Source organism: Ursus americanus, chromosome 4, assembly GCF_024610735.1.
Source record: "Ursus americanus isolate L20-20 chromosome 4, mUrsAme1.1.p, whole genome shotgun sequence".
In the NCBI taxonomy this organism is placed as follows: domain Eukaryota; kingdom Metazoa; phylum Chordata; class Mammalia; order Carnivora; family Ursidae; genus Ursus; species Ursus americanus.
This window is the reverse complement of record NC_142130.1, coordinates 89,047,193-89,059,453: the sequence shown is the minus strand read 5'-3', so window position 1 is coordinate 89,059,453 and position 12,261 is coordinate 89,047,193. Positions and strand designations below refer to the sequence as shown.

General features: G+C 49.4%; 1 protein-coding gene and 1 non-coding gene across 4 annotated transcripts in view; one reads left to right on the top strand and one right to left on the bottom strand.

Moving 5' to 3' along the window:
* KCNE2 (potassium voltage-gated channel subfamily E regulatory subunit 2) overlaps positions 1-12,261 on the bottom strand; it is a 174,678-nt gene that overhangs the window by 20,628 nt on the left and 141,789 nt on the right. The window lies entirely within an intron of this gene.
* On the top strand, positions 10,935-11,041 carry LOC123784466 (U6 spliceosomal RNA). The gene has a single exon (XR_006777458.2). It is a non-coding gene; the product is annotated as a U6 spliceosomal RNA (small nuclear RNA).

Sequence of the window (12,261 nt, the reverse complement as noted above, 5' to 3'; positions counted from 1 at the left end):
TTTCCCAGCCAGACTCTCTATAAAAGGGAAAACTGGACAACAGGCAGTGGGAAAGGAGCGCGTCCTGGCAACTTGCTGCAAAGCCTCGTACACCATGCTGTTTACAAATTCCTGCAGCCAGCCCCGGGATCCAAATGTAGACAACTCTGTTTATGTAACTAAAATAGATGCTTCTACCGTGTGATTAAGGTGGCTCGGGGAGCTGGGCCACTGTGAGGCGATGTGTGCTGTAGGCCAGAGGGGAGCGCAGAGCATGGGAGCCCTGGGACCCTGGCAGGTATGAGGTGGATTAGATTGGTTTTCTGGCCAAGAGATCTCCCAGGGTAGGCACATCGCAGGTGCAGGGGAGAGCTGGAGGACTCACAACCCGGCATCCTTTGTTGCTGTCGGTCTTAGAGGACCAGGGACCAGCCCAGCACTGTCCCCTCCCGCTGCATTCTTGCCCTGCACAGTGTTTGGAAGGAAGCCCCCCCGCGCTGCACCACCAGGAGAGGATGGGTTCCAGCATGTGGTTCCACTGCTGGGATCAATAAAGAGGCTCGAGTGTTCTAGGGTCGGTAGACATGCAGCTCAGTGAAACCTTCCCTCCACTCACCACGCCCTTCACATCTCTGCACCCTGTGCTTCCTGACCAGAAGACTTGTTCTTCTAGAAGCAGTGCAAGTTTCCCCTCCAGACATTCTCCAACCCCTCCCCAGCTGGAAGTGGTCCCGGCTCCCTCCCCTGGGCACCGAGGTCACCCCTCTCACCCACTGCACTCCTGCAGGAGCTCTTTGGGGTCAGAGTCTGCGTCTCGCCACCTTTATATCAGCCTTGGCTCCAGCATAGTGCCCGGCCTCGGCAGTCAAGTGAGCCAATGGCTTGTCTTTTTGCGTCATGGGAAGACAGCATCCAGGGGCCACGGGATGAGAGCCAGCAGGAGCAGAGGTGTCACACCACTGCTGATCACCTCACGGACTCCCAGAGTCTCAGAGAAGGAGGCCCCCATTCACGTGGCTTCCAGGCTGGCTGTGCCGCCCGTGCTGGGCTCCTCACGGCTCCTCCTGCCCCAGCCTCCTTGGTCTTCTCAGCTTTGCAAGGACGCATGCACCCTGGAGCCCTTTACACACTCTTTCTTCTCCTGAGATGTGCTGTCCCGCCCATCCACATCCCCTGTCTGACCTACCCTGGTCGCTGTTCTGGTCTGCCCCCAAATGCCTCGAGAGCACCTCTCCTCAGTCTAGATTAAGTCCCCTTCTTCTATGTTCGCCACACGCCAGCTGCTGCTATAACGTCTTACGTGTACTCACCGCCCTCTCGGGGGCAGAGAAGGGTTTGATCTCTGGGACCCCGGCCATGGCTCCATGTGCACCCCCTCCTAGCATTACTATGACGGTGCGCGATCCTTGTGGAAGTATTTGCTTACTGTCAATTTTCCTGCTTGAGTCGGAGAACGGGAAACCCATCTTCTTCTCCACTGTCTTCCCAATGCCCAGCCCAGTTACCTGGCTTCGTAGAAACAAACGAACCAATGACTGGATGAATTAATTAATCAACCGAGGGAGACCTGGAAAAACTCAGGAGAGAGCCTGGAGCAGGCAGACTCAAGGTCACCTTGAGACAGGCAAGAGCAAGCTAGAGCATGACAGCGGCCCACCACAAAAGGAGATTCCAGGGAACAAAGGGGTGACTACCCTCTGCCCGAATCAACGGGGTCTTATAGGCAACATGTCCGAGGGGAAAAGGCAACAGAAAAACCCCACGGTTTTAAGCTGACTGTCTTTTCTCTTTTTCTTTGGAAAAAAATTGACAGAAGGGTTGTTCACGGAGGCCTTAGGGGGAAGCGGGTGGCTGGGGCAGGCGGCGGGAGGAAGAAGAGTGAGGGACCGTCCACATCTCTGATCACAGACGCAGAGTCAAGGAGCCGGAGGCCCACTGAAGTCACACTTGGACGCCGGGCTCCGGGTGCAAGGGCGGGCACGGCGGCTGCCAGGCCCAGTGCAGGCACACACAGGGGGTATTCACAGCCCACGGCCGCAGCCGCTGCCGCCCACCCTGCGCACCCCCCAGCGGCAAACAGAACCCTCTGTCTCGGTTCCTGAGTCAAGCCTGCACAGAATTAACTGTAATAATTGGCAGGTGTGCTGCTGGCTTCTGGGTTTCAATCCACCGGGGGCTCATGAAAACTGGATGTTCCGCCGCAGCCAGTATTTAGCTTGGGCTCCGAGAAGCTTCAGCTTTCCATGACGAGAGACGAAGTGTGTGGCTGCAGCTGCCCTGGGCAAACAAGAGTTCCAGAACGGCCTTGGAGAAGGAGGCCCCTCTGGCCAACAATCCAGTTCGCTCTTTGGGGAAAGGGGAGGAAGTAGCCCTAGACCTGCTGCCCTTCTCAGGAGCACAGAGTAATGGAGAAGAAAGGAGCCTTTCTGGGAGTTGTTGTTGTTGTTTTCCCGCAGGATGGAAGACAGTGATCATCTCCTCCAGAAGTTTTCTAGGGCAGGAACGCCCTTGGACTTCTTCCTGTGAATACCTACGGTGATAAGGAGGCTTATCGCAGCCCGCAGCCAGGAGCCCCGGCCAGCCGCCTAGTGACAGCCACTGCCCCTGGGGCACCGCTGCTGTGCCCGTGGCCGACCTCACTAATCAAGAGAGGTTACCTTTTCTACTGAGTCTGAGACAGGAGCTCGGAATCCTTCTCAACCCTGCGCCCCAGAAAGCCATTACAATGAATCGGCATTGGCACGAGAGATAAAAAGTATTTGCCACTTCTATTTTAGTAACTCAGAAGAGGCCAAAGTGAGAATCTCATCAGAAAGGTTTTTTGCAAAGACGGGAGTCAAGGGATGTCCTACCGCGAACTGTGGCTTTGATGCCAGTTACTGGCCAAGCATAGAATCCCTATCACTGCGCTCCAAAGAGCCAGCTCCCACGATGATCCTCGGAAGGGGGGCCCTGTATGGGATTTCACTGCGGACACAGACATGGTGGCCCAGGGATGGGACTGCCAATGCCAAGGGCACATCCTTTCTGCTCATCACACCCACACTGGAAGCTTGTCCTTCGACTGGAGTTTTTGCCATCAGTCTGCTATAGCAGGGACAGAGCTGTCCGCCATCCTGAAGTCCCGTCAGGAGACAGCTGCCCATGCACGATGGCCCCCTGCCATGTGTCACCCCACCGCTCTTTCTCAGCAGGCCTGTGGGCCCATTTTTGTAGGAACTAATGTGTAGTGCTGGGGAGAGGGGACTCCAGCATCCAGGGCTGGGAAACACTAAAGAAGCAGCATCCCTTGGATTGTGCCCACATTCTCCATGGAGGAGGCCCTTTGTTCACAATCCCAGTAACAGAAGCTACTCCTTCATGGATGATTGTCCTTGTAACCTTGGGCTTCCTTCCAATAGGCTTTGAGACGGTGTCTCCTTCCAGATGCTCTTTCCCATCCATTTTACCTTTCATCAGAGACCAAAGCCTGGACAGGACCTCCTGCTGCTCAGCCCAGTGACACGGGGAGGGTCTTCCTCTGTTATCACAAGTTGGTGCTGTGTCCCAAGGAGGAGGGAGGACTTAGCAGCCCATCCCTCTTTCTTACCTCGCTGCTTGGGTTCCCAAGTCACACTCCCTGGGTTTTGGGCAGTCACGTTAGTTCTGTAGGTCTGTGTCCTCCCCTGCAAACAGGAATAATGACACTACCTCCTAGGATTGCTATGAGGACCAAATGAGAGAGTCTACGCAAAATGCTAGCATGCAGTAAGCACCCAGTGGGTACCAGCCCTAATATGGGGTAGCTATTCCAGCTAGCTCTGACACCCTCCTATGAATTTTTAAAAGTTGTAAAATACACATAACACAAATTTTACTATTTTGAAGCGTATAGTTCAATGGCATTAAGTATCCTTACAATGTGCAACCATCACCATGATCTCGTCCCAGAACTTTCCACAATCCCAAGTGGAAACCCTGCACCCACTAAGCAGTCCCTCTGCTCTTCTCCCTCCCTATCAGCCCCCGACAACCACTCATCTGCTTTCTGTGTCTATGGATTTGCTTATTCGGGACATTTCAAATGAATAGAATCATGCAATATGTGGTCTTTTGTGTCTGGTTTCTTCCACTTAGCATTGTGTTTCCAAGGTTCATCCATGTTGTAGCATGTATCAGTATTTCATTCCTTTCAATGGCTAAATAACACTCCAAAGTATGGATAGACCATAATTTGTTGGTCTATTGATCTGTTGATGAACAGTTTGGGTTCTTTCAACTTTGGGCTATTGTGAAAAATGTGCTATGGTTACTTGTGAGCAAGTATGTGAACACCTGTTCTCAATTTTGGGGGGTATACACTAGGAGTGGAACTGTTGGGTCAGAGGGACATTCTGTGTTTAACTTAGAAATCACAAATACTTTTCCACAGTGGCTCTGCCATTTTACATTCCCATCAGCAACGTAGGAGGGTTCTAACTTTTCCACAGCCTCAACGACACTTACCGTTTCCCCTTTTTTAAAATATGGCCATCCTCACCCTCTTACACTGTTGGTGGGAATGCAAGCTGGTGCAGCCACTCTGGAAAACAGTATGGAGGTTCCTCAAAAAGTTGAAAATAGAGCTACCCTACAACCCAGCAATTGCACTACTAGGTATTTACCCCAAAGACACAAACGTAGTGATCCGAAGGGGCACCTGCACCTCAATGTTTACAGCAGCAACGTCCACAATAGCCAAACTATGGAAAGAGCCCAGATGTCCATCGACAGATGAATGGATAAAGAAGATGTGGTTTATGTATATATACAATGGAATCTTATTCAGCCATCAAAAAAAGAAATCTTGCCATTTGCAACAATGTGGATGGAACTAGAGGGTATTATCCTAAGCAAAATAAGTCAATCAGAGACAGACAATTACAATATGCTCTCACTCATATGTGGAATTTAAGAAACAAAACACAGGATCACAGGGGAAGGGAAGAAAAAATAAAACAAGATGAAATCAGAGAGGGAGACAAACCATAACAGACTCTTAGTCATAGGAAACAAACTGAGGGTTGCTGGAGGGGAGAGAGGTGCAGGGATGGGGTAACTAGGTGATGGACTTTAGGGAGGGCATGAGATGGAATAAGCACTGGGTATTATATAAGACTGATAAATCACTGAACTCTATCTCTGAAACTAATAATACACTATATGTTAATTAATTGAATTTAAATTTTAAAAAAATGTTAAAAATCTGGCCATCCTAGTGGGTTTGAAGTGGTATCTCATTGTGGGTTTGATTTTCATTTCTCTGATGACTAATGACACTGGGCATCTTTTCATGTGCTTGTTGGCCATTTGTGTATCTTCTTTGGAGAAATGTCTATTCAAGTCCTTTACTCATTTTTTAATTGGGTTGTTTGTCTTCTTGTGGTTTCTCCTATAAAGTTTAGGTCATCTTCTAACCAATGGGGTCAGAAAAAAGAATCAAAAGACATGAAAGTGTGTGTGTGTGTGTGTGTGTGTGTGTGTGTGTGTGTGTACTTCCAAACTCCCTGTATAACCTGGATGTGCAGGGAATAAAGCTAGTTCCTTTATGTTGTCTAAAACTTACTTGTCTTCCTTCTGGTCTTTACTGCTCTAATCTGCTTTATTACCTAGATCCTAAATTTAAAAGGCCCTCCCAATTATGCTCAGTCTTTCTAGAAAAAAGAAAAGAAAAGAAACCCAAATTCGAAGTCTCTGAGATTTCTATTCCCTGGCCCAAGGTGGTCATGGCCTCTGAGAATATGGGGTGGTGGTGGTTTTGTAACCTCAAGGCAAAGGGGACATCTCGGCATTCTTGGTGTGGTGACTTCTGCCTTCTCTGGACTCCTTGGCCATACCCCTTGTCTGCTGACTGAGCCTCACACCCTGAAAATGGTGCCCAAAAGCTGTGGCCATATGGTCAGTCTCCTTGGCTCCATCAGAGGCTACCTGCTCCTGGTGACTTGGCCTACCTTTGAGGTTTGGCTGTGACTTCCCCGGGGCCTTCCTCTCAAAGATCCCGCCTTATCCCAGCCAGACCTTTGGCTCCTCCTGAGTCTCACCTTTACCACAGACAGGTAAACCAAGGACATCTCAGGAAAGGTATAGCCTCAGGACTGCCTGCCAAACTACCCCGCACCACCATGTTTGTGTGGCTGAGCTGCCCCCCAGGGAAGCTGCAGAATCCTCCCAGAGACCTGAAGAGGGAACAGGTGGAGTGACAGCATCCTGGTGGCTTTCAGGAGGGAGAATTCAGAATGTGGCCATCAAATAGATCCTTGAAGGACAGAGAGGTGTCTTGGGGTGGGGACTCTGCCCTCTGAGTCTCTACCATTCCTCAGAGCACCTGACAGTGTTAGACAAAGAGGAGGTGCTCAAGCCACCAACTGTTTCAGTTGACTGTGACAGATGAAAGCCTTGGAAGGTTGAAGGCAACAGCTCAGTGGCAATTTCTTTTTGAATTAGAGGAAACATTCAAATGGCCACCCAAGCCCATCTCCATCACTGGCCATGAATTTCCCTAACTTACCGCCCACAAAGTGACAAAGGTACAAGGTTTATATTTATATCCCTTCCCTGCCAGTCTTGCATGTCAGAAAAAGGAATAGTCCCCCCCCCCTTGGAAGTTAATTCTCCTACCTGTGCTCATAATTCCCAACCCTCCATCTTCTTTAAAACCTAGGCCTTAATCCCAGGAGTTCAAAGAGAGGATGCTCTTCTCTGATCTACAGAGCAGTGGTTGACCAGTTGGTTTCCTGCTGACTCCTAAAAGCAGAAACTGCTGAACCTTCCATTACCTGCTTCTTCTGCCACTGCTTGATAAATGTGCTTATCCTGATCTGCCTGCCAGTGGACTACAAAACCAGGAACATTTAAGGGTCTGTGATGAGAGGGAGAAAGAGTGAGCCTCCAACCCAAGAGGCCCCTGTTGGAGCAGGACTGACAAAAGGGGCTTGAACAAACAAGTATTGAGAATGCTCAAGAGGACAGAGAGTCTAAGAAAAGAACTTCTAGGAACTAAAAGAAAATTATTTTTTATTTTAAAAACTTGGGAAATAAACTGAAAGGAGGATGATCACTGCTTATCAGTGAATTAAAGGTCTAGGGGATCAAGTAGAAGAAAAGCTCATAATATGAAAACACAAAAATTTGGAAAACAGGAGGAAACAGTAAGAAATTTAGGGGACAAAACAGGAGATATGACGTTCAAATAATAGAAGTTCCAGAAGGAGAGAGAGAGAGTGTGAAGAACAGATGGAGGAGAAGTAATATTTAAACAAATAACAGAAGAAAATTTCCATGGTCCGATATGAGATTTAACACTGTAGGTTGAAAGGCCCAAGTCCAAGACAAGGTTATTTTTTTAAAGGCATACACCTAAATATAACTTGGTGAAATCTTGGAATTCCAAGGACCAAAAAAAATTGCTTACCAAGATGAGCGAGGATGAAGAGATACGAAGGGAGATAGAACTTTTCCTTCTACATCTTTGCATTGTTTCACTAGTAAAATGAGTACTCGTTATGTTAAAACTGACAAATAAAAATATTTTAATGGGTTTCTAATGATTCTCATTTTTCCAAAGACCCTCTTGACCCAATGTCTAAAGACATGCATGACTTTGGACCCAATGCCTAATTGTCCTATTTTTCTGATTCTGCCTCTCACATCTGGGTGCTAGCCAGCTTGAGCTCCTTCAGACCAACACGCACTTCTCATGCCTTTATTTTGAGCCTAGAACTGTGCCTGACATTGGTATACAAAGATGAAGACGCATGGTTCCTACACTCAAGGAGCCTAAGTTGGGAGTGAGCTGAATTTGCTCACTGGGGGAGGCCTCTGGGCCTTTGCTCTTGGCTGGTTCTCAGGGTAAGTGGTGACATATAAAAGATCATGCCCACTTCTTCCATCAGCCTGCCTAGGAACCCCCCCTTAAAGGAAGGCAGCTGGACACTATAGCCCTGTGGTTTCTATGACAACCTCAGGATGGCATTAGCTGTGACCCAGCTGAGGTTCTTCTGAGACAAGATGGGTGATTTGGCCTTCCCCCACCCATCCCAGCTCCTTTCCCTTCTCCCTGCACCTGCCTTCCACATCATCCTAGTCACAATGTATGTTGGGATTCCCTTATTTCAGGAAGACAGTCTACATTGAGTCTACAAACTCACCCCCTCAGTTTGCTTTCCAAAGGCAATGGAAAACAGTCCCCAAAGGCAGGCCACCTGAAGCAGTGTCACCCACGGGGGACAAGGGACTGGCTGAGGTTAAGAACCAAAGAGAATTAAAAGAGGACACTCTCTGAATAGGAGGACTCCTCCCTTCTTCTCTGGTCAAGGGAGTGGGATGGGGATATAGAAAGCTTAAGGGAAGATAGCAGGAGAAGCAGCAGGGAGGACTGTGGATTTGGCATCTCTAGGAAGAACTGTGGAGGGCCACCACCCAGGAGACTGACCTGCAGGGCAGGATCTGTCAGGGGCAGCTCAAGAGGGTTCCAAATGATACCCAGTGAGACAGGAACATCGCCATGTTGGACAAAGTAGGATTTCCAATCATCGAATGTGGCTGCAGAGCTAACACATTTGCATACCTGGGGGCACCTGGCTCGATAAAGGGGTACAGCTTCCCAGGTGTTCAGTGACTCCAAGTAACACCAACTGCATCTTTGGCATGGTTAGGTAATAAACTCACACTTCCTGTTTGTTTGCCATCGCCCCTCCCTTCCTTGCCACTCCAAAGCCCACCTCTGTGACTCCCCCTCCACCTGTCTGGTCAGAAACTGGCCAAGGCCTGGGGCTTGGGACTCTTCCTCACCCCAAAGCTTCTTCTCAATCCCAGAGGCCAAGAAAGAAGACCATGGTCACCCCTCCTTCCTTCTCCCTGAGATATGCAGCTTAGCTGGAGCAAAGACCCCAGAGGCCCAAATGAGGAAATGTCAAGGCATCCCAGGGCAGGCAGCTCAAGGCCACGTTGCCAGCCCTGGCCAAGGTCTGAGCCAAAGGACATAAAGAAACAGGCTTTCCATGGAGAGTATTTTCAAGGATTTGCACTCCTGCCCAGTTGACAAAAGCCCCAAAGTGTTGGCCCAGGGAGGGAGTGCCAGCTTTATGTTTAGTCTGGCACTGATCTCACAGGCCTGCAAGGCTCAGCAAGCTGCGAGTGTGGGTTTCAAGGCCCCTGAGTACCCATGTTTATCTTCAGGCTCAGATCCAAGAGCTCAGAAATGTGTCCGTTTCAAAATAATAATTACAATAGTCTGTCTTCTGTAAGATGCAGACCTCGGAATCCATGTCAAAGTACAGGGGGACCAAACAGCCTAAGAGAACATGATTTGGGTGCACGAAGAATGGAGTTTAGTAAAAGAATGCTCAGAATTCATGTGGGCCTCACTCACCTCAACAAGAAAAGGATGTGAAGACATTATAATTGGAAGAGATAATTAGGGAAAAGATTGGAGCACAGTGTTTTTGCAAAATTGGGTGTTTCAGCTGGTTCTGGTCATCGGACAATGGAAGGACCAGCATTTGGATATTCAATTATCTCCTGAAGCTGAGGACCCGTTGAATATATTTGGTTCCGGAAATGTCCCAATGAAGCAAGAGAAAAATGGAACAAAAGGCTTTGGCAGGGGCCGGGCCATTCTCACAGCTGCAGAAAGGGAAGACGAATCCCAGAACACCCTCCACCCCACCCCAAACCCAGCCCCCCCATGGCCTCAGGGGAGCGTGTAAGGCAGGGCCTCACCATAGCTTGGCTGACCACAGCACGAGCCCCCCAGGAAGCCTTCCTCTGTTGGCCCACCCGATCCAGAGGACACACCATCACTCCCTCACTAAGAATGAGAAATACCGAAATAACCTCTCAGACTGTTGGCACCCAGGCACCCAGGCACCCAGGCCCTTACCAGTTGGCCTCCCTGCCTCCTTAGAGAAAAATGCCAACTTCCCAACCACACACTGACATTCCTGGCAGAAAGAGCCTTATTATCCCACCTGAACCAACGAGAAACAAAGCCAGTCCAGAAATTTGCCTATTGGGATTGCAAAGCTTTGAATGCCATCAGTCATGTGGAAAATGTTGAGCCGAGCCTGGCAGAGTCCTCCAAGGCCTTCATGCAAACAACAAAAGGCCGCTGAGAGCGTTCAGGCCCGTGTGGAGGAGGAATCGCTCATCACAAAAGCAGGCCCTGGCCTCCGCCGATGGCCCTAATGAGGACCAGGTGACCACCAATGAATGCGACCACACTGCGTTCGCGTTTGTCAAATCTGAGATTACTGCAAAGCCTGGAATGAATGAGCCTACAAACAAGAAAATCTATCTGTTCGGGAGCTGGAAAGAATAGGATGTGGAAAAGGCGGGGGGTGTCATCAATTACTTGTGGTTCTCGGAGAGCCAAGAATTATGCTTGGAAGTACAACTTCTGAGCATCTGGAGAAGTCTTTGGTCAGCATCCTAAGTCTTCTGGAGAATATCAAAATCATTCAGACCATCCAAGCGAGGCCAGATGGAGACAAGATTGTGTAGTGTGCAAATGTCTTGGGCCTCTCTCTGCCCTCCCCCTGCTTCTTGCCCATCTTCCTTGGGAGCCCACCCCCTCCACCACCACCATCACCACCACCACCACGGCCACCAAGAACAGCTCATGGTCTCAACTTCTGGCCTGCCAAAATCTCCTCCTAGGAAAAGGATCAGATACAACTACACTTGCACTAATCCCAGGATAAGTATTAATGTAATGGGAGTAAATGCCTTCAGATAAAGGGTCATAATTCTCACTGTGTAAACTGAGGAATTAGCTGAGATCAGAGGAGGCGGGGGTCACAGTGACAGAGCCAACGAGGCTTTGCAGGAGGGAAGAGTGACACTCACCCAGCTCTGCCCTTCACTTCTTGGGGAACCTTGGACACTGGCCTCTCTCTCTCGGTCTTAGTCTCCTCCTTTCTAAAAGGAAGGGCGTGGCTGCGGTCGTTTCGGCAGCACATACACTAAAATTGGAACGATGCAGAGAAGATTAGCATGGTCCCCTGCACAAGGAGGGACATGACTTAGGGCACTTGAACGTGCTTTCGATCCTGACCAGTCCACAGCCAGCCGGCCAGCGGAAGCTTCTTGTGAGCCCCCGAGAAGTAGTGAGACATGTTTATGGAGATGGGGACACCCGAGAGGAGGTGCTCTAGCATTGCTGCAGAACACTCCAGAAAGGAGGGCCATGGGGTCCACTGGGCCTGGGGGACAGAGCACAGGGGGGGATTCTCACGGTGCCCATGGGAGTATTTGGGGGTCCTACTGATGGTGTGATAGGACTTGGGCTGGGGCTGCTCCCGTGTCCCTAGGGGGGCCTCTGGCCCAAGTGTACCTCGATTTTACTTCCCTGCAGGTGTTCCACTCACACTGTGGCTTAGACAAACGGCTCAGCTTTGCCAGGGTAAAGGATGCCCCCCGGAACTGTGCAAGGCCACAGCCCTGCCTTTTCCTCCAAATCACTCCCTAGTAACACTGCACACGTCAGGAGCTCTACTGTCCCCATAGGCCCTGTCACCTTCTTCGTGCTTCCCTCTCTTCCATCACAGCCAGAGCTCATCTCCCTCGTCTTCCTCCCTCTCTGAACATCACCCAGGATGGGGACCCGAAACCCTGCTGACTTTACTGGACTAGAAGTCCGGGCCACAAATGACCATTCCCTGCTATTCATAAATGCTGTGGGGGTTTTTGTTTGTTTGTTTGTTTTATTTTTATCTTTTTCTATGAGAGGTATTTGGGTGTCTGGGAAAGGGGTTCTTAAAAAACTTTTTACAGCTAATGAAGAATTTTAAAATATCCTTTAAAACAAAGGCCTCTTTGAAGCTGGGTGTGCAGAGCTGGGACACAATGGACACCCTGTTTACTTGCTACAAATTGTTTACTTTGCTACAAATTGAATGCAGAGAGAGGGCTTTTTGTGCCTAGGGTAGCATACATGTCAGCCTCGAAAAGAATTCAAGTAACTTTAGCCCCATTCCACACACTCCACCTCAACTATGCGCTATGGAATGATGTTGTGCTTGGAGCAGCTTGCCATCGATCTGATTTGGCCCTGGAGTGGGGTGAGGGGTGGCCGGGTCTCTTATTACAACTCTGTATTTTAGACCCTAGGGTGAAGAAAATGGACTCAATAACTCGGTATTTTTGACCTGTAGAGAAGAGTCTAGTGATTTGATGATTTACTACAAAAGAATTTAGTGCTGTTGGCAACCCTGGAGATGTCATCCTCCTTGCGCATTTCCAGGGGGCCCAATCACAGTGTTTGTC